Raw genomic sequence first — 22,270 nt, 5'->3', positions numbered from 1 at the left:
TCCCATGGGCAGTCACACTACCCTAGCTGCACACCTCATCAGCCCCAGCGGTCTGCATGCAGCGGCGGTTCCTAATAACCGCAATCCACGGGTGGCGTAGTCGGACATAATCAACAGCACATAACGGACTACCACTGGCCTGACCACCCTGAGCCACGGAACTGGGTTGCCACTACTACTCCCATCGTTCCCCTACTGCCTGGATCCGAGTGCCCCACGGCCCAGGGGGCGAGTCATTTGTTATCATAAGTGAAGATGCAGAAGCCGAGAAACAAATGGAGGAGGACGAAGAGGAAGATGTGATGGGCGCGCAACACTGGTTAGCGGAAGGGGACGGAGGAAGCAAGCTTGACTGTTACCCCACCAACAACCATGGACTTGGACTTCATGGAAGTGCCTGACACATGAGTGCCTCAATTGTTAGGATTAGAAATAATGCTTACTACTGGGTTGCCACTCTGTTTGATACACAGTACAAGAGTAAATTTTGACAGATGCTTCCCCACCTTGAAAGGGACGCGCACATGCTGGAGTATTGAAACATGCTTGTAGACAATCTTAAAAGTGGTTTTCCCCAAGACAGCAGTAAGGCACACAGTGTGCATCGCAGTTCTAGACTTCCAACTCCGGGAACGTCAAGTTGTCAATGCAAAAACATTAGCAGCAGCAGTGTAAGTAGCAGAAGTAATTTCTGTGAGTAGTTTCACACATTTTTAGACCAGCCCGTGCAACAGCAGAACAGAGTACAAGTCTGACACATAGTGAACGACTGGAGAGGATGGTGCAGGAGTATCTCGAGCTCAATATCAATGCCATCAGAGGGACTTTGGACCCTTTTGCATTTAGGTCTTCAAAAAGGGAAGAGTGGCCTGAGCTCGCCTTGGAGGTTTTGCATGCACGGCAGCCTGCGTTCTCTCAGAATGTGTCTTCAGCGCTGCTGGTGGTGTCCTGATGGATAAGCGCATCTGGCTGTCCCCTGAAAATGTAGACTGCCTAACTTTCATCAAGATGAACAAGGCATGGATCTCAAATGACTTTTGCATCCAGTCGCAGACTGGGCAGACTAGGCGATTGTGTCGTTTTTAGTGTGCTGCATTGAACTCGCATTATTGCATTCTGTGACACCATTGTCATGGCTTCTGTGCCTGCAGTTGCCACTGCTGCCAATGTTACTAACAATTTTTGAAATGTGGAGACTCCAAGTTAAGTCTCCATCTGGTGGGTAGCCTGTAGTGGAAGAGGTGTCAGAGCCCCATTATCTCCCCAGGGGAGGAGTCCTGAGGAGATAATTTGCATATTCCCACTGCATTTTGGGGTAAGTGAAGAGTCTCCGCGAGCTCAAAGAACACTGGATTTTGGCTGTTGGAGCTGAAAAGAGGACATCGGTAAACCAGGGGAGGAGTCCTGAGGAGATAATTTGCATATTCCCACTGCATTTTGGGGTAAGTGAAGAGTCTCCGCGAGCTCAAAGAACACTGGATTTTGGCTGTTGGAGCTGAAAAGAGGACATCGGTAAACCAGGGGAGGAGTCCTGAGGAGATAATTTGCATATTCCCACTGCATTTTGGGGTAAGTGAAGAGTCTCCGCGAGCTCAAAGAACACTGGATTTTGGCTGTTGGAGCTGAAAAGAGGACATCGGTAAACCGCGCGCCTACCGGCGTGCGCATTTTGAAGCTTTTTTTTAAGCTTTTTTCACTGTTTTCAGAACATTAACAATAAGAACATGGAAGAGTCCAGGAGCCATTTGGTGAGCTGCATATCCTGCTACATGTTCACAGACTTGCCAGTGGAAAAGCCAAACTTCACATGCCAGAAATGCAAGCTTGTGTCCCTGTTGGAGGAAAAGTTGCGAAATCTAGAAGAGAGGTTAACTACCTTGAAAATCATTAAGGAAGGTGAAGAGTTCTTAGACAGAGCAGAATTATCTCTTCATGATTCAGAAAGAGAAGAAATTCGAACTGCACCTGACGAAACAGAGGAATGGAAGCATGTGACCCACAGAAGCAGGAGGATCGAGAGGCAGTCAGCACCCATACTGCTCAGGAACCAGTACCAGGCTCTCACGCAGGAGAACCATGAAGAAATACAGCAAAATAAGACTTTGCCAGCAATGAATAACCTTGTAAGCCCTCAGAATCCTCCTGGATGGAGAAAGAAGAATGTTGTGAAGAAAAAACGGAGAGTGGTGGTCATGGGGGATTCCCTGTTAAGAGGAACAGAGGCCGCTATCTGCAGACCAGACATAACCTCAAGAGAATTGTGCTGTCTTCCAGGAGCAAAAATTAAAGATGTGTCTGACAGGATATCAAGACTCTTCAGACCTACAGATCACTACCCATTCCTGCTAATACATGTGGGGACAAATGACACCGCAGGAAAGGACCTGGAAACCACCTGCAGTGACTTTGAAGACTTAGGCAAGAAAGTGAAAGAATTGGGAGCGCAGGTGGTCTTCTCATCCATCCTCCCAGTGGATGGCCATGGAACAATGAGGTGGAATAAGATTCTACAGGTGAACAACTGGCTACGTCGATGGTGCCGTCAACAAGGATTTGGATTTCTGGATCACGGAATGAATTACCTATACGATGGACTACTTGCTAGAGATGGGGTGCACCTTACGAAGACTGGAAAACATGTATTTGGAAGTCGCCTTGCTACACTCATCAGAAAAGCTTTAAACTAGAACAATGTGGGAAGGGAAGCAAAAGGCCAGAAAAAGCCATACAGCTGACAAATACTATTGAGATCTCTGCTACTGGAAGTGGAAAAGAAGAACAAAGACAAAAAAATCTAAATAATAAAAATATGGGAGGAAGAGAAACCAATCACAAACTAAAATGTTTTTATACAAATGCACAAAGCATGGGCAACAAACAAGGAGAATTGGAACTACTAATGCAAGAAAATGAATATGATGTCATTGGAATCACTGAAACTTGGTGGGACGATACACATGATTGGAATAAAAGGCTAAAAGGATACAACTTATTTGCAAGAAACAGACTTGATAAACGAGGAGGAGGTGTTGCATTGTATGTTAGAAAAGCGTATACCTGCACAGAGATTGAAGCTTCAGAGACTGGGAGTTCTGTGGAAACTGTTTGGGTAAGAATACAAGGAGAGAACAACGGAAAGGACACCATTGTAGGCATTTACTACAGGCCACCTGGGCAAGCTGAAGATATGGATGAACTCTTTATGTATCAAATGACCAAGTTCTCCAAAAAATATGACGTAGTGGTCATGGGAGATTTCAACTATCCAGACATTTGTTGGGAATCTCTCTCAAGTAAAACTAACAGGTCAAGCAAATTCTTATCCTCTCTTGCTGACAACTTTATCTTCCAAAAGGTAGGGGAGAAAACAAGGGGATCTGCTACTTTGGATCTAATCCTTATAAACAGGGAGGAAATGGTTGAGGAGGTAAAGGTGGCTGGGACCCTAGGAGGCAGCGATCATGCTATTATAGAATTTTGGATAACTAGAGGAGGAAGACATGTGAAGACTCAAACTTCAAGGTTAGATTTTAGAAAGGCAGATTTTAAGAGACTCAGAAAGAGAATAGGAGGGATCCAATGGCTGGATGTCCTTAAGGACAAAAATGTCCAGGAAGGATGGGAAATTTTTAAAAATGAGATTCTCAAAGCACAATCGTTAACAATCCCGAAAAGTAGGAAGAATGGGAAGCATTTAAGGAAACCAGGATGGATGAACACAGAACTTAAACACATGCTAAAAAGAAAGAAAGAAATGTTTATTAAATGGAAAGAGGGAGGCATATCTAAAGAAGATTATAATGCAGTCTGCAGATCCTGCAGGGCACGTATCAGGTTAAGGCTTGCAAGAGATGTCAAAAGCAATAAAAAAGGATTTTGGGGGTATGTCAAAAGTAAAAGAAAAGTCAAAGATGCTATAGGATTTTTACAGGATGAAAATGGAGAAATGGTAAGAGAGGATGTTGAGAAGGCCGAACTTTTTAATTCCTATTTTGCATCTGTTTTCTCTCAGAAAGAAAATGTAACATCAACTGATCTTCACTGTCCTTTTAAAGGAATAGAGGAATCCAAGTTATCTGTAAACAGAAAGATTGTGAGGGAATATTTAGCTAACATAAATGAGTTCAAGTCTCCAGGCCCAGATGAATTACACCCCAGAGTACTGAAGGAGATCGTAGAAGAAATTTTAGAACCACTCTCCATAATCTTTGAAAATTCTTGGAGAACAGGAGAAGTCCCAGAAGACTGGAGAAGAGCAAATGTTGTTCCTATCTTCAAAAAGGGGAAGAAGGTGGACCCAGGGAACTATAGGCCGGTGAGTCTGACTTCTATACCAGGAAAGATCTTTGAACAAATTATTAAACAACATGTATGTAAGTACATGGATAAGAATGAAGTGATTAACCAGAGTCAGCATGGGTTTGTAACTTACAAGTCATGTCAGACTAACTTAATTTCCTTCTATGACAGAATCACTGACTGGGTGGATCAGGGAAATGCTGTAGATATAGTATATCTTGACTTCAGCAAAGCATTTGACAAAGTATCTCACACCATCCTTAATGAAAAAATGACCAAGTATGCAATGGACCAGGCAACTGTTAGGTGGATTCATAACTGGCTTAGTGATCGGACTCAAAGGGTGGTTGTAAATGGCTTCACATCCAGCTGGATGAATGTCTCAAGTGGGGTACCACAGGGCTCCGTCCTGGGACCTGTATTGTTCAACATCTTTATCAATGATTTAGATGAAGGAATTGAGGGTAAACTGATTAAATTTGCTGATGACACAAAGCTAGGAGGGATAGCTAATACTAGAGAAGAGAGAGAGAGGATTCAAAAAGACCTAAATAAACTGGAGCAGTGGGCAGCAACCAACAGAATGGTTTTTAACAGGGAAAAATGCAAAGTACTACATCTGGGCAATAAAAATGAAAAAAGCATATACAGAATGGGAGGAATAGAGCTAAGCAACAGTACATGTGAAAAAGACTTAGGTATACTAATAGATCATAGACTGAACATGAGTCAACAGTGTGATGCAGCAGCAAAAAAGGCAAATACAATTCTGGGATGTATTAACAGAAGCATACAGTCTAGATCACGTGAAGTCATTATCGGTCTTTACTCCTCTTTGGTCAGACCTCATCTGGAATACTGTGTACAGTTTTGGGCACCACATTTTAAAAAAGACATAGACAAACTGGAGCAAGTTCAGAGAAGAGCGACCAGAATGGTGACTGGTCTGCAAACCATGTCCTATGAGGAACGGTTGCAGGATTTGGGAATGTTTAGCTTGCAAAAAAGAAGACTGAGAGGAGACTTAATAGCTGTCTGCAAATATGTCAAGGGCTGTCACATTGTAGAAGGATCATCTTTATTCTCATTTGCACAAGGAAAGACTAGAAGCAATGGGATGAAACTAAATGGGAGGAGACACAGATTAGATATTAGAAAAAACTTTTTGACAGTTAGGGTGATTAATGAGTGGAACAGGCTGCCACGAGAGGTGGTGAGTTCCCCTTCAATGGACGTCTTCAAACAGAGGCTGGACAGACATCTGTCTGAGATGATCTAGTGAATCCTGCTTTGAGCAGGGGGTTGGACCAGATGACCCAGGAGGTCCCTTCCAACTCTACCATTCTATGATTCTATGATTCTATACTATTTCTACTCTGGGGAAATTGATGTCACTTTAGTGATGTGTGGCAATAATTTTTTGAAATGTGGAGACTCCAAGTTGGGTTTCCATCTGTAGGGTTGCCTGTAGTGGAAGGGGTGTCGGAGTCCAATTATACTATTTCTATTACTGGGCTCCCAGCACAGCAGGCCTACACTGGTCCCTCACCCATCTCTTAATTTGAACTTAAATTCAAAGCAGGAAATACTGGCCAACACCCTGTCTCCTGCATGGCCCATTCCTGACTACTTATGTAGCATTATAAAATTTCTACTGTGGGTCAATTGATGTCAGTTTTCCTGGTGCCTGTCCCTAAATTTTGGAAATTTTTGGACTCCAAGTTGGGTCTCCTTCATGTGTGTTGCCTGTAGCAGTAGGGCTCATAGACCAGCAAGCCTGCACTTACTTTCAGTCAACTGCCTGTGTTAATAACCTTAAATTTTTCTAACAATAGTAGTCTACAAAGCTGATATTTGTGTCACCTGAGTGTGGCTGAGAAGAAAAGCAGTTTGAGCTGATGCATGAGGTATCAGGGCTAGCAGCACAGCAGGCCTAAACTGGTCCCTCAGCTGTAAATGCTGGCCCAGACCCTGTTTCATGCATGGCCCATGCCTGACTGCTGCTGTGCCACTATAAAATTTCTACTGTGGGTCAATTGATGCCACTTTTCCTGGTGTCTTGTTACACGCACGCCGCTAGGTTCAGATGGGGCAAGACAGGTTACATGAATTCTTTGGAATCCTGGGGGAACTGTTACTCAGGGCGACCATAGACTAGCTTGGCAAAGAGCTGGTTCTCAAATTCTCTTTCTTGGTCATGGTGTAACCTCATAGGGAACCCAAACCTCAAAGCAAAATCATTGAAAATCTTCTCTGCCGCTGTTCGACCGATTTATTGGTGGGGCATATGCTTGAGCAAATCGAGTGAAATGGTCCATCACCACCAAGATGTATTAGTAACCACCCTTGCACATCTCGAGATGTAGAAAGTCTATTGAGACCATCTCAAATGGATACGTCATTTGGATATTGCCCATAGGTGCCCGGGTTGATGTGTTGGGACATTTATCTTTCAGACACCCATACTCCCTGGTCACGTACCTCTCAATATCTCTCTGCATGTACGGCCAGAAGAAACGTTCATGGATAAAGTTGGTTGTCCTTTCCACTCCCAGGTGTCCCATGTTTTCATGGAGTTCTTTGAAGACCAACCTACAGAATACTCTGGGTAGTACCAACTGCCGGTTTTGACCTCCTTTACGATACAGGATACCGTCTTCACTGAGGTAGAGCTTCGTCCATTCTTTAATTAAAACAGATACTGCTGATGACTCATTGTCTCTCTCCTGTTTACTTGGAAAACAATTTTGGTCAACATAAAGTAGTATTCTACCAATTATCTGATCATCCCGTTGTGCTCTACGGATTTTCCCTTTTGGTAGTTGTTGAATAGACCGGGGTGATCTTGTTCTCCTGCTTTTATGGTGGTTTCCACCGTCAACGGACACCACAATGGTGTGTCTTCCTCCTGATAAGCTTGTACTGCTTGGGTAGTGCTCTCAATTGCTTCCAGACTGACTTCCTCCAAGCATTCTTGCATGAACTCCTCAGGCTCTAGTGGCATTCTTGACAATCCGTCAGCATCCGCATTGCATTTTCCTGGCCTGTACTTGATGCTGAAATTGAAGTCAGCTAGTTCAGTGACCCATCTCTGACCTGTTGCATTCAGTTTGGCTGTAGTAAGGACATAGGTCAAAGGGTTGTTGTCTGTGTATACCTCAAACTCTTTGCTGTAGTAGAGATAATTTCTAAATCGCTCACAGATAGCCCATTTCAGTGCCAGGAACTCCAATTTTCCGGAATGTAGATGGTAATTCTTCTCGACATCTGTCAATGTTCTAGAACGATAATCGATGACTCTCAATTTTCCATATTGATGCTGATACAGAGCAACTTGAGAAGCGTCACAATGAAGAACAAATGGTAAATTGAAATCAGGATATCCCAAGATGGGTGGTTTTACCAGGTAGTTTACTAGTTCTTTCCATACCTCTTGGTGGTCTGCTGTCCAGAGAATGGGCTGTTGGGATGAAACGGTGTTGTTTCTTTTAAGCCCGGTCCTACCCGCGTTCTTCTTTTTCTCCGTGGGTGTTGTTGTCTATGTTGTCCCCCCCAAGAGGAGGTCTAGTGGGGCAGCAATCCTGGAAAAGTTCCGAATGTAAGTACGATAGTAGGAGAGGAATCCTAATGTCTGCCTCAACTCCCCAACGGTGGAGGGCCACTTGTCTTTTAAGACCAGTACTGGAGCGATTTCTGCTGGGTCCATGGTTTATCCTTCTCCGGACACAATTTTCCCTAGAAATCGGACTTGCCTTTTGAACAGTTCACACTTCTTTGGGGTGAACGTAACTCTGTGTTGTTGATACCGTTGTAATACGGTCTTTACGTGTTCAACATGCTCCTGGAAGGTTTTGCTGTATACCACATTGTCATCCAAGTACGGCTGGCATATATCGCCCCTCAATTCTTCTAAACATGTCTCTGTGCTCCTCTGGAATTCTGCTGGAGCTGAACTGAGCCCAAACGGTATGCGGATCCACTCATATAATCCCCACGGTGTGATGAATGCTGTCAAGGGTCTACTGGACTCTTCGACAAATCCTTGGTGGTATGCCTTACCCTGATCGAGGACAGAGAATCAGGTACTTCCTGATAGGCTATCCAGCATATCTTGGATCTTTGGTATTGGGTGCCGATCAGGTACTGACTTTCGGTTTAGTTTCCGGTAATCACAGCAGAGTCTCAACATACCGTCCTTCTTCCTAACACAAACAATAGGAGAGGAATAAGACAACTTTGACTTTTGGACCCAACCTCTGCTGATTAGGTCTTGTAAATACTCTTTCACTTCACGGTGTAAAGGTTTTGGCACAGACATGTAACTTCTGGTTACTGGGGTTGTGTCTTTCAAATTGATTTTCAACTGCAACGCTGGGATACAGCCTATATCAGAGTCATATTTGGAGAATGCATGACATTTTTCTCTCAGCATCTGTTTTGCTACTGCTCGATGTTCAGCACACAAGTGTTCTAGGGGTACTGGGGGATCCCAGGACTCCGAGGTGGGTCATGCAATTTCTTCCCCTGGGCATCTCCTGTTCCTTGATGGGGAGACTGAATTCACTGTAGACTCCTGGGCGGGTCTCACACTGGCTGGATATATCGTTTTAACGGTTTCGATGTGTCCTAACACAGTCTTTGAATCTAGTCTAATTTTGTGTTTCGTAGTATTTGTGGCGCCTCTGAGGGTTCGGTCGCCACAAAGGTACTGCACCTCACCCAGAGGTGTGCTGTCTCCCTTTCTCTCAGGTAAGGAGGGTGTGCTGCACGGAACCCCAACACCTGCATCCAACACTACACTACCCCAGGCCAGCAGGAGGGGCAAGATGCAATGTAGTTTTCTGCTGAGCCCTGGCCCTGGCTGGGGTGGGGGGAACCCAAAGTTAGGGGGAACCAGTAGTGGTGTGGGTGGAGGAAGAAGTTCATGGGAGCACTCGTACAGTAAAGTTATAAAATAGGGAAGCCATCTTAGGGTGGCAGTCTAGTTGAGTCTAGTCTAGTAGTTGGTGAACAGCTTGGGAGCGGAGTCTCCCTCTAGGAGCTCTGCTCCATTTCAGGGGCCCAGGACTGAGGCCCAGGAGGGGAGCAGGGAGTAGGCTCCGATTTACAGAAGGGATCCTAGGGGGTACGGCGAGTGCAGGCGGCACCTGTACGCCCCGAACCTGCCAGGTGTCAGGAGGATCTAGGTCGCAAGAAGGGGACCGGCCCCTGGCCCAGTCGTGAAGCTTCAAGCCTCGGCTGGAAAAACCGGAGACTTCTGACTTCTATAGCAGAAGCCAAACTCTCACTTCAATCCAAAGTAAGGTCGAGCAGGTCTGAGCAACTCCGACGGACAGGGGGGACCTCGCAGCACCCGAATAGGATTCACAGTGAGAAGCGCAGGGCAGGAGGGAGTAAAGACCCAGCGTGAAGTCGGTCTAGGAAGGTACATATGAAAGTGGGGTTCTACCAGGTACAACTGAGCTGCCTGAGGAAGGACTGAACCCCTGCCCGGCGAACGCAGTGCGGCGCGGGAGGCTTGCACCAGTACTGTGCATCTGAGGAACCTGAACAGAACTGTGAGTAAACTTGGATGACTGCACTGAACTGCCTCTGCTCCTTCATTTCGCCAGTGCCTTTTCCCTCCCTGCACTACAACGCCCAGTGCACCTCCTCCATTTTCCCTACACTGCCCTGAGGCCTGCTCCACCTGTGGGGAGCCGTTCCATCTTAAGCTGCCCTATCATTTGCCTCAGAGGACGGTTGCAGCGCTGGTGATCCTCAACAGACACCACAGGTGGCATCACGAAAAATCCCAAAAACCCCATATAGAAGTTTCCCCTTTTCACTGACCGCCCTGGGTCACGGACCGGGCCAGCCACCGTGATATCCCCCGGCAACCAGAAGCCCGGCTGCCGAGTACCCCACGGCCCTGGGGGCGAGTCAGATCTTGGCGTCACGAACAGGATTCAAACCCGTTGCCACCGGGTACTGTGCGCCTTAAGAGACTGTAACCCTTACTGTGGTGAAGTTTTCCCGCCATTCCTGGGGTTTTCCCGCCATATCCGCCATTTTTCCTGTTGCCGTGCGGGAAGAAGAGGGGCGTAACTGCTGGAAGCGAGCGAAGCCCAGTACACGACCCGCCCCTGGCGTCATACCAGGAAGCGTCAGGTCCTGGAAGGAGCGAGAGGACTCTCTGACGTCAGACGCAAGCGACGCATGGTCCTGGAAGAAGACCGTCGCCCGTGGAGCTGTGGCCTACCTGTTGAAGAAGGTAGGCTCCGGTTCACTAGGGGGGCGCAACCATGGCCGACGACCAGCAAGACTCCGGAGCACCGGATAATGCTCCCTACCGGAATCTCTACCCTGGTGACTCCGTCACCTACACCAGGCATAGAGGTGAAAGGGGCTGGTATGCCCTGAATGTCCACAGGGTGGTGGAGGAGAGCAAACCCTCGCCATCTAGAGCTGATGACCCAGCTGGGGCCGGGCTATTGTGGACAGGTGCTTCCCCGGAGGGAGCACCATTATTGAACTGCTGAACATTTTACGTGCATAATTACCCGTTAGGGTATATAGACTCCAGGCTGAGGACTGTGAACAGTCAGAAACTTATAATGTTTGAAAAATGTAACCTGCAACGTTTAAGTGAAGTGCCTCCCATGAAGGGAAGAAATGTTTTATTGTCTTGTATATAATGCGTTCTAAAAATTTGCATGTCATGTATGCACTGTTTTACTCTGTTCCAGCCCGCGGATATGCTATGCTTTACTGGGGGGGAATGTGGCGCCCCTGAGGGTTCGGTCGCCACAAAGGTACTGCACCTCACCCAGAGGTGTGGTGTCTCCCTTTCTCTCAGGTAAGGAGGGTGTGCTGCACGGAACCTCAACACCTGCATCCAACACTACACTACCCCAGGCCAGCAGGAGGGGCAAGACGCAATGTAGTTTTCTGCTGAGCCCTGGCCCTAGCTGGGGTGGGGGGAACCCAAAGTTAGGGGGAACCAGTAGTGGGTGTGGATGGAGGAAGAAGTTCATGGGAGCACTCGTACAGTAAAGGTATAAAATAGGGAAGCCATCTTAGGGTGGCAGTCGAGTCGAGTCTAGTAGTTGGTGAACAGCTTGGGAGCGGAGTCTCTCTCTAGGAGCTCTGCTCCATTTCAGGGGCCTAGGACTGAGGCCCAGGAGGGGAGCAGGGAGTAGGCTCCGATTTACAGAAGGGATCCTAGGGGGTACGGCGAGTGCAGGCGGCACCCGTACGCCCCGAACCTGCCAGGTGTCAGGAGGATCTAGGTCGCAAGAAGGGGACCGGCCCCTGGCCTAGTCGTGCAGCTTCAAGCCTCGGCTGGAAAAACCGGATGCTTCTGACTTCTATAGCAGAAGCCAAACTGTCACTTCAATCCAAAGTAAGGTCGAGCAGGTCTGAGCAACTCCGACGGACAGGGGGGACCTCGCAGCACCCGAATAGGATTCACAGTGAGAAGAAAAGGGCAGGAGGGAGTAAAGACCCAGCGTGAAGTCGGTCTAGGAAGGTATATATGAAAGTGGGGTTCTGGCAGGTACACCTGAGCTGCCGGAGGAAGGACTGAACCCCTGCCCGGTGAACGCAGTGCAACGCGGGAGGCTTGCAACAGTACTGTACACCTGAGGAACCTGCATAGAAATGTGAGTAAACTCGGATGACTGCACTGAACTGCCTCCGCTCCTTCATTTCGCCGGTGCCTTTTCCCTCCCTGCACTACAACGCCCAGTGCACCTCCTCCATTTTCACTTCACTGCCCTGAGGCCTGCTCCACCTGTGGGGAGCCGTTCCATCTTAAGCTGCCCTATCATCTGCCTCAGAGGACTGTTGCAGCGCTGGTGATCCTCACCAGACACCACAGGTGGCGTCACGAAAAATCCCAAAAACCCCATATAGAAGTTTCCCCTTTTCACTGACCGCCCTGGGTCACGGACCGGGCCAGCCACCGTGATATCCCCCGGCAACCAGAGGCCCGGCTGCCGAGTACCCCACGGCCCTGGGGGCGAGTCATATTCATCACTGGTACTGTCACTCGAACAAACCCACCAGTAGGAATCGGAAGCACAGTCTCACCTTGAACTAGGTATGTGGCAGGTAGCGCCTTCTCTGTTCTTCATTTAAAAGGCTCGCTTGGGCTCCTGTGTCCCACAGTGCTTTTACCAGGAGTCCATCTAGCTGGCACTGTATAAAGCACCTTTCACCGATTAGGCTGATGAGGCTATCTTTACTGACCGAGGAATCCTCCTCCCAGGAGTACATCATTTGACCTCCACACTGGGCATTAAGTAACTGATGCCCCTGTCTCTCTTACAGCTGTTGTAGACGGGAACACACTTGGGGATAGTACTGACGCAGCCGTTTTACCTCATGCGCCGTTCTGGGGTTTGGTGAGGTTTGGATTTGCTTCTGGGGCCTCCTCCATGTCGCGGTTACCAGTCGCCCCGCACTGGCAACCTCCTGTCTTTTAACCCAAACGACCGGGACCATTGGCATTCATTGGCATAATGTCCTTCCTCACCACATCTTAGACAGTGGACACATACCGTACTCTGATTTGATGAACCGCAGGCTTGACAAGCCGGGTATCTTCGGTTTTGGAACCCACTCCTGGGTTGAGGGATGCAAGTTCTGGCCTGGAAAGAATCAACTTTTTCACCTCAATCAACTCGGCTCCCAGTTCTCCTATTATTTCCTCCCAGTCAGCGCTGGCGGTTCTCTCTTTTGTTGGTGATTTAAGGTTCCCTCTCGGAGGCGGCACTGGAGGGTCTCCATGATGATCTTAGGACTGGCCACTGTGGGGCCTCCAACTTCAGCTGACTCATTTTCGTGATTTTAGGAGCAGAGCCTTTCTTTAACTTCTGGTCACTCTCTGACACCAAACTAGCTGCCTCATTCATTTTTTCAATTAGAACTTCATTCAGAATGCCAGGATCTTCTAGGTACCGTTTCAGCTGCAACTTGATGTGTTTGCTGATTAACCCCATTCCCAATGATCTCAAGAACTTCTTCTGGACTAGTCCAGCATCAAACTTCTCTTCCGCTTCTACAATTCTGGATGCAAACAACAGTCTATCCTTCAGTTCAATTGCTCTGAACAAGAAACTTTGGGGTGATTCATTATTTTTCTGTGAGAGGTTAATGAGTCGGTGAAACAATTCTGAAGCACTCTCTTCTTTAAAGGGCCCTTTTAAAATCATCTTCAGCTGTTGCAAGGTCAATTGACTCTTCATTTCTAGCATACTCCGGTGGTATAGTCCTGGGCTGATCGCTTTCACCGCCCCCTCAACGATCTCATCTGGCTGATAGCTGTTCTGTAAGCCTGCATCGATCTGGTGCAACAAGTTCATATAAGACAGTCTCTCTTTCTGTTCACACTCTCCAATCTGTCCCAGGATCTTGAATTCTTTCCTTATGGTGATTTGTGGTGTTAGAGAGGACTGTCTCCCTGATTTATCTAACCTGAGCAGGTTAAAGGTCCTGTCTGAGTCGGCCACCCGTTCAGAGGTTTTGGTCGATTCCTGCAGGGCTGTTGTTAGTGCTTTGAATTGTTCTTTCAATTCCTGTAGCTCAGTCTGTGGACGGAGATTCCCACTTTTGGTAATTGGTGCCGCCCCTCCATCCTCCAACTTCAACCTGGTTAGAAACTGTGTTAGTTCCTGGAGAAATGTCCCCATGACGTCGTCAGCTTCTTTCTCCCCCAGCTCATCCATTTTTGCATTATTGGCAGCTAATATTTGCCTGCGGTTGTGTGCTTTAGAAATCTGTTCTTCTGACATCTTTATATGTTCTGCTACTGTTCTCAATTCTTCACTTTAACTGAAGAAGCAGTTCACTAATTCTGTCCATTTTTATTTCCACATCCATTGCTGCTAGTGAGTTTTCTTTAGGGCTGGTCACCTTTAACTGATGTAGCAGAGTTGAGTTGAGGTACTGTGCTGCTGTGTTTTTTCAGACACTTTTCCTCTTCTCCCTCTAGGTTCAGATGGGGCAAGACAGGTTACATGAATTCTTTGGATGCCTGGGGAAACCGTTACTCAGGGTGACCATAGACCATGTGCTGCAGCTTCTCTCAGGCACACAGGGGTATTGACCCTCAGGCACAGACACGTAGGTTGTTTCACTTGCTGACCAGACACACTTGACAAGAGTCCTCATAAACGGTAGAACAGTAGCATTTAATAAGAAGCCGAACAGCCAGTGCAAGTTAAGTTTTATCAGCAACAGGCTCCAGTGACAAACAGTACAGTTTCCTTAGCAGCACAGCAGTTCACAGTCTTCCCAGTAGTACAGGACAGCACAGTTCTAATGCAAAGGCACATTAATGAACACAGCATTCTTTACAGCACAGTGAGATGGAGGAGGGGGGAGGGTTTGCTGAGGGAGATGATCCCTGTGACACCATTTCTTACAGTCCTTATCTTTCTGCTTGACTATACTCTGCAATGCTAGTTCAGGAACTCTACCTGACCTGTGCTTAGCTTCACTCCTGACTTGAATCCTTTTCACTTGCAGGCGTTCTTCTGTCAGATTCAGAACACACACAGCACCTTTCTCTTCGGCTCCAGACAGACAGTAAACAACTTCCCCACAATCCCCCTGGGGCTCGGCTAAAAGCCTCCCTGTCTCCTGTGACTGTGTTAACCCCTCTAGCTGCTGGATGCTTCTGGAGCACAACACTTCCTGTCTCATGTGCTTGTATTACTTCTAATAGTTGCTGAATGCTTTTAAAGCAACAGCACTGCTTGTGACTGTCACACTCTAAAACAGCACTACTTCTGCATGTCACAGTCTTTCCCAATTTTTGGAAATGTTTGCACTCCAAGTTGGGTCTCCTTCATGTGTGTTGCTTGAATTTGGCAAGGCTCTCAGAGCACCAGGCCTACACCTGTTACTCATCCACTTGCTACTGATCAATGTTTTTGCTAGAAATGCTGGTCCAAGCCCTGTCCCAGGCCCTGTCCCATGTAGCCATGCTGCACAATGCTATTTGTACTCTGGGTCAATTGATGCCACTATTCCTGGTGGCTTACCCTGCTTTGGCAGCTTTTGCCCCCCCCCCCTCTGATGGTGTTGTCTATGCATTTGGTTTTGCCTCCCATTGAACTCAATTGGATTTGGATATGTTTGACGAACTGTTTGACGAACTGTTCGAGGAACATCGGGAAGTTCGCCGATCCAAATGGAACCAAATGCTCATCTCTAGTCTCAGCAGGGGCGGAACTACCGCCCGTGCAGCCGGTTCATTGAACGGGGGCCCCGAGGGAGAGGGGGCCCCTCCAGCCTCCAGCAGGGCCGCCATCAGGGCATGACTGCCCTGACTCCAGTATGAGGCCCGGCCGGTAGGGGCCCCCTCGGGGGCCCCCCTCTTGTGCGTCTCTCTCCTCATGGGGCCCCCGGCCCCATGCTATGCGCCGGGTCCGGGACATTTCAGCGCTGAGCTGCGCTGTTGCAGCAGCGCCTTCATGATTCCCCTGACTTCCGGTCATGTGACGATGCCGTCACATGGCCGGAAGTCAGGAGAACCTGCTGTCAGCGATTTGGACGAGCGCCAGGATTCTGCAGGGATCGCATGGGGGTAAGTATAACAAGTTTTATTTTTTTTAAAATACAATTAACTAGGAGTGGAGAGATGGGAGAAGCACATGTGTGTGTGTGTATGTGTGTGTGGGGGGGGAGATGGGAGATGCACGTGTGTGTGGGGGGGGAGATGGGAGATGCACATGTGTGGGGGGGAGATGGGAGATGCACATGTGTGGGGGGGGGAGATGGGAGATGCACATGTGGGGGGAGATGAGAGAGGTGCACATGTGGTGGAGGGGGATGAGAGAGGGGCACATGTGGGGGAGGGGGATGAGAGAGGGGCACATGTGGGGGAGGGGGATGAGAGAGGGGCACATGGAGGGGGATGAGAGCTGCACATGGGGGGGTTTGAGAGCTGCACATGGGGGAATTGGGAGTAGGGGGATAATGAGCTGCACATAACGAATGTGGGGTGGGGGAGAGTAAATGATAAATGATGATGGGGTGGGGAGAGCACGGACATGATATAATGAATTGGGGCAGGGGGTGCATGTAAATATTGAATGCGGGGAGCAGGAAGTGTAGAGTAGGGGGCGTTGCGGATGCAGGAGTGTGACTGGTAACAAATTGGCGGAAAGAGTAGAGGTTCTAATTAAATTATATATTAAGTGCCTATTTACAGTTAATGGGGGCACAGTGGTGGATTACAATTTATATTTGGAATGGTAGGTTGCCTAATAACTAACCATATATTGATGGTGGATGCACGTCTGTATTCAGCTGCGTAATGTAGAAGTTGGGGAATGTGCTCTAGATAATTGTGTTATTTTATGCAGAGACGAGTCCTGGCTGGAAGACGTGATGGCGGTCTGTGCTGGATGAAGGAGAAAAGCGAAGATGAAGGACTTCACCTAGAGACGTCACCGGTGAGTCAGTCTATTACATGTACACTGTGTATAATGTCACTGGTGATCACTGTATTACCTGTACACTGACACTATATACAGAGCTCCTGTGTATAATGTCACTGGTGATCACTGTATTACCTGTACACTGACACTATATACAGAGCTCCTGTGTATAATTTCACTGGTGATCACTGTATTACCTGTACACTGACACTATATACAGAGCTCCTGTGTATAATGTCACTGGTGATCCCTGTATTACCTGTACACTGACACTATATACAGAGCTCCTGTGTATAATGTCACTGATGATCACTGTATTACCTGTACACTATATACAGAGCTCCTGTGTATAATGTCACTGTATTACCTGTACACTGACACTATATACAGAGCTCCTGTGTATAATTTCACTGGTGATCACTAGATTACCTGGACACTTACGTTATACATACCATGTATAGAGCTCCCGTGTATAATGACACTTATGGTAATATTAGTAATGTGGTGGTAATATTAGTAATGTAGTGGTAATATGTGGTCTGGTCATGGTGTGGCAGTTTTTCTCCCTTCTGTGTGGTATTATTCGGTCACTATGTTGTGGTAATATGTGGTCTGGTCATGGTGTGGCGGTATTCCCTGTATGTGGTATTATTGGTCATTTAAAAAAAAAATGTATATGACACATTCCCTTAAAGAAAACTAAATAAAAATATATCTAAAAAGAGTATTGGATATTTTAAGAAAATTTTAATAGGTTAGAGTAGGGCCCGCCCAGTAGAGTCTACCTTATCGTGGTGGCGGCTTTAAAAATCTTTTGGCCAAAACAAAAGCTGATGGCTATGTATGTGGCGCCGTCACATGGCCGAACGTCAGGAGAACCTGGTGGCAGCGACGTGGACGAGCGCCAGGATTCTGCAGGGATTGCATGGGGGTAAGTATAACAAGTTTTATTTTTTTTAAATACAATTAATTAACTAGGAGTGGGGGGAATCAGAGATGCACGGGGGGGATGAGAGATGCACATGGGGGGGTGAGAGATGCACATGGGGGGGTGAGAGATGCACATGGGGGGGTGAGAGATGCACATGGGGGGGTGAGAGATGCACATGGGGGGGTGAGAGATGCACATGGGGGGGATGAGAGATGCACATGGGGGGGATGAGAGATGCACATGGGGGGGATGAGAGATGCACATGGGGGGGATGAGAGATGCACATGGGGGGGATGAGAGATGCACATGGGGGGGATGAGAGATGCACATGGGGGGGATGAGAGATGCACGGGGGGTGAGAGCTGCACATGGGTGGGATGAGAGCTGCACATGGGGGGGTGAGAGATGCACATGGGGGGTTATGTTTACATAACTTTGTTGCCTTATGAAGGGCAGGGGGGGCCCCCCAAAATTTCTTGCACAGGGGCCCACTACAGTCTGTGTCCGCCCCTGAGTCTCAGGCACAGTAGAGAGCTGGTAATAACTTTGAGACTAGTATTTCATGGTCAGTTTATCAGTTTATCATTTGAATAGTTGTATAATACAACATTTTCCCTTTAGTGGTCACTGCAGTTGAACGCCACAGAGATTTTACTTTTCTATACCTAGAAAAAACATATAAAATGGTAGAGTTAGACATTTCTATTTGTTTATTACATTTCTCTAAGGATAGAGGTTGTGTTGTGGTGACCACCAAAAATATTCATCAACATTAGTGTTGAGCGAGCACTAAAATGCTCGGGTGCTCGAAGCTCGGGCCGAGCTCGCCGTGATACTCGGGTGCTCGACCCGAGCAACGAACCCAATGTTAGTCTATGGGAGACTCGAGCATTTTTGCGGTGGCACCCCCGGCAGTCTTTTAAAAGCCTAACAAGTGCCCAAAACGATAGTGACAGTGCTCAAATGACATGGGGACAGCATGGGGATCGCCCCAGGAGGCATTTCTGACCCCCAGGTCACTGCTGTCAACAACGTGGTCAGAGGTATTAAGCCACTTTTACAGGCTCACAATAAAACGTTCAAAAACGAAAGTGAAACTTTTTTCCTGTGAAATATGTTAAGGAACATCCTTTCCAGGGTAAAGACTTGTGTATAAGTTAAAATAAATAACCAAAAACAAAAATACTCCTCCACACCTTCGGCTATGTTCACAAGTAGCATTTTTTATGCGTTTTTGCACTTTTGTATTGCTTTCAACTATGACAAATGCATTCACTGTGAAATGTCATTTTAACATTTTACAACCTTATGTGGCCATGTGCTGTGTGACACATGCATAAAGTGTTGAAAAGACAAGGGAACAGCATGGGGAAGACCCCTGGAAGCATCTCTGACTCCCAGGTCACTGTCTAAAAGTGTGCCCATCATAAGTGATCCTTACCGCATCAGAAGATGCAGACTTGCAACTATCCCCATACAAGTTCTAGTCCCAGGGCAGTGTTCAATTGTACCTCCCCCATTCCTTGCAATACAAGCTCAAGTATGCAGCCTGCCACCCACCCACCCCCAGGCTGCAATACCATACTGCTGGCTTGCTTGAACTTGAAATTGGGCCTTTTAGGCATGTGGAGGCGGAATCTGGCCACCACGTCATGGCTGTGTTGGCGGCCTGGAATCCATACTCAGTCCCCAGCCGCCCGGCGGCCTGGTGTCCATACTCAGTCCCCAGCCACCCCGCGGCCGGGTGTCCACACACGGTCCCTAGCCGCCTGGGGGCAGCCGGGTGTCCATAAACGGTCCCCAGCCGCCCCTATTTCTCCTTGGAACATCCCCTCACACACTTTTCTTAGCCCGGCCTGCTTTAGGCAGCATTGGACGAGCCCACCAGAGAACCAGACTCCTCCGGTGGGCCCTGACTTCTCCATCGGTGGAGTTGAGAGTGCCAAGGTGAGGAGCATGATGATGATGACAGAAGTTAGCATCTGCTATGTTTTCATTTAATGCAAGTGTAAGTGTGCAGCCTGCCACCCACCCACCCCCAGACTGCAATTCCATACTGCTAGCTTGCACTTGAAATGGGCCTTTTAGTTTGGAGGAGGCCGAAGCTGGCCACTACCTCATGGCTGCTTCGGCAGCGAGGTATCCATACTCAGTCCCCAGCCGCCCATATTTGTCCTGGTGTGCATTATACATAAGATTAAGCGCGTATACCAAAACATTACCTGTGCCCTCCCCAGTGCATTTAGTGGGAAGGAGAGCCTATTCCGCTGTAGTGTGTGCATGCCAAACCCCTGTTCATGGTACATGCGAAGATGCCTCCCACCTTGCACCTGTCGTTGCAGACTTGCAACTATCCCCATTCAAGTCCTTGTCCCAGGGCAGTGTTCAATTGTACCTCTCCCATTCCTTGCAATGCAAGCGCAAGTATGCAGCCTGCCACCCACCCACCCCCAGGCTGCAATACCATACTGCTTGCTAGCTTGCACTTTAAATTGGGCCTTTTAGGCATGTGGAGGCGGAATCTGGCCACCACGCCATGGCTGTGTCGGCGGCCTGGTATCCATACTCAGTCCCCAGCCGCCTGGTGGCCGGGTGTCCCCGCTTGCTCCCCAGCCTCCAGGGGGTGGCCGGGTGTCCATACTCGGTCCCCAGCCACCCCTATTTGTCCCGGTAACCTTTCCCACATTTTTCTTAGCCTGGCCTGCTTTAGGGCAGCATTGGCCGAGCCCACCGGACTATCAGACTCCTCCGGTGGGCCCTGGCTTCTCCATCAGGGGAGTTGAGAGTGCCAAGGTGAGGAGCATGATGAGGATGATAGAAGTTAGCATCTGCTTTGTTTTGTTGTAATGCAAGCGCATGTGTAGCGCCCCGAGGGTTCGGCTGCTACAGGGGTATTGCACCTCAGACCAGAGGTGTGATATTCCACTCCCAGGTAAGGATGGAGTATGGACCAGGGCTCAGTTAGTTGCATACAGCACACACACCCCATTTCCGAGGGACAGCTCAACGGTGCTCCCACTAGACAGAAGTGCAGGCACGACCGACTATGTCCCTGTCTGGAGTGGGGAGGGGGGTGGAACACCTAGTGCTGTAGGGGCAGATAGGGGTTGGTTCCTGAGCGTAGGAAGGAGCTCATTGGTTGCTGGTCACCTGGGCTCATGGTCAGAGGGAGGTATAAAAGGTGGGCACCATCTTAGATCTGGGTTCAGTCTGTGAGGAGAGGAGAGCTGACAGGGAGCAGCAGCTCAGGCTGAGTGCTGCTCCAGAGGCAGGCCTAGAGAAGAGGCCGGAGCCTGAGAGGAGAAGGAGAAGTGGGCCTGGAGAAGAGGCCAAGGGAAGGAGGAGAAGACAGAACAGGAAAGAAGGAGAAGAGAGAGAGAAACAGAAGGGCTCAGGAACAAGAAGGTGGAAGGGACCCTAAGAACCCACGAGAATCCAGGGTGAAGGGTCAGGCAGATTAAGGGTACCGGATCCCAAGTTGGTGGAGGAGAAACTACCCTCAGCCAAAGACCGGTCGTCGTGATCATTTATTGGTGCGACACCTCATCACACCTGCTAGGAAGGCACCATATAGGACAGCGGAGGACGGGGCCCACGTTTAACCGCACAAGTCCGTGGCAGCTGGACAAAAGTGGGTCACTGGTGAGGCAGGCCAGAGAAAGGATTAAAGGGGGTCCTGTGCCATGCTCCTGAACTGCCTGGGAGTTGACCGAGCCCCGCACCGGGTGGACGCAGCACGGCTCGGGCGGTCACTACCTGTACAGAAGTGACCTGGAGTACCTGAACATTGGACTGCAGTACGTTGTCTGTGTGCTCTTTCGCTCCTCCAGCACTACCGGTACTGGGACTCTCACCACCATCACTCCCACTATCCACTACACTGCCCTGGGGCCGCACTCTTCCCGTGGGGAGTCACACCATCCCAGCTGCATACATCATCAGCCCCAGCGGACTGCCTTGCAGCGGCGGTTCCTAATAACCGCAATCCACGGGTGGCGTAGTCGGACTTTATCATCAGTACGTAACAGGCTACCATTGGTCTGACCACCCTGCGCCGCGGGACCGGGCCGCCACTACTACCCCCATCGTTCCCCTATCGCCCGGATCCGCGTGCCCCACGGCCCAGGGGGCGAGTCACATGTATGTAGTAGCGGCTAGGCCTGAGGTGGTCAGCGTTTTGGCGCATATCCTACCTCCTCCGAGGATTGCTGGATGTTTTCCTGCTACTATCCAAGTTCTATGACTCCCATTAAAACAAAGCTTCAGGTGATAAATGATGGATGAGGTAGTGGCAAAGGAAAAAGAGCAGGAGGAACAGGGACCATTCACATCAATATCAGGCCAGTCAACCAGATATGTCTTGTAGGATATGTTTCTGTAACAAAAGGAGCGGTTCGGCTACACAGTTATAGGGCATACAGTGAGTGCAATGCCTACCAAAAATTTCGAGCCGCTCGAATGCCCCTTGGAAATGACATGGAGGTCAACTAAACCTTTTTTTCCATTTATAGCAACTGGGTCTCCCATGCACTGTTGGCCTAAGCAGTGAATGGAAGGCTTTCCAAAAATTATGAGGAACTGAAATGCCCCTTACAAGAGCCATGTGTGG

This window comes from Phyllobates terribilis, unplaced genomic scaffold (assembly GCF_046119375.1).
Source record: "Phyllobates terribilis strain yellow unplaced genomic scaffold, ASM4611937v1 Scaffold_5__5_contigs__length_657084704, whole genome shotgun sequence".
In the NCBI taxonomy this organism is placed as follows: domain Eukaryota; kingdom Metazoa; phylum Chordata; class Amphibia; order Anura; family Dendrobatidae; genus Phyllobates; species Phyllobates terribilis.
The sequence above is the reverse complement of the archived record's forward strand: the minus strand, read 5'-3'. Positions refer to the sequence as shown.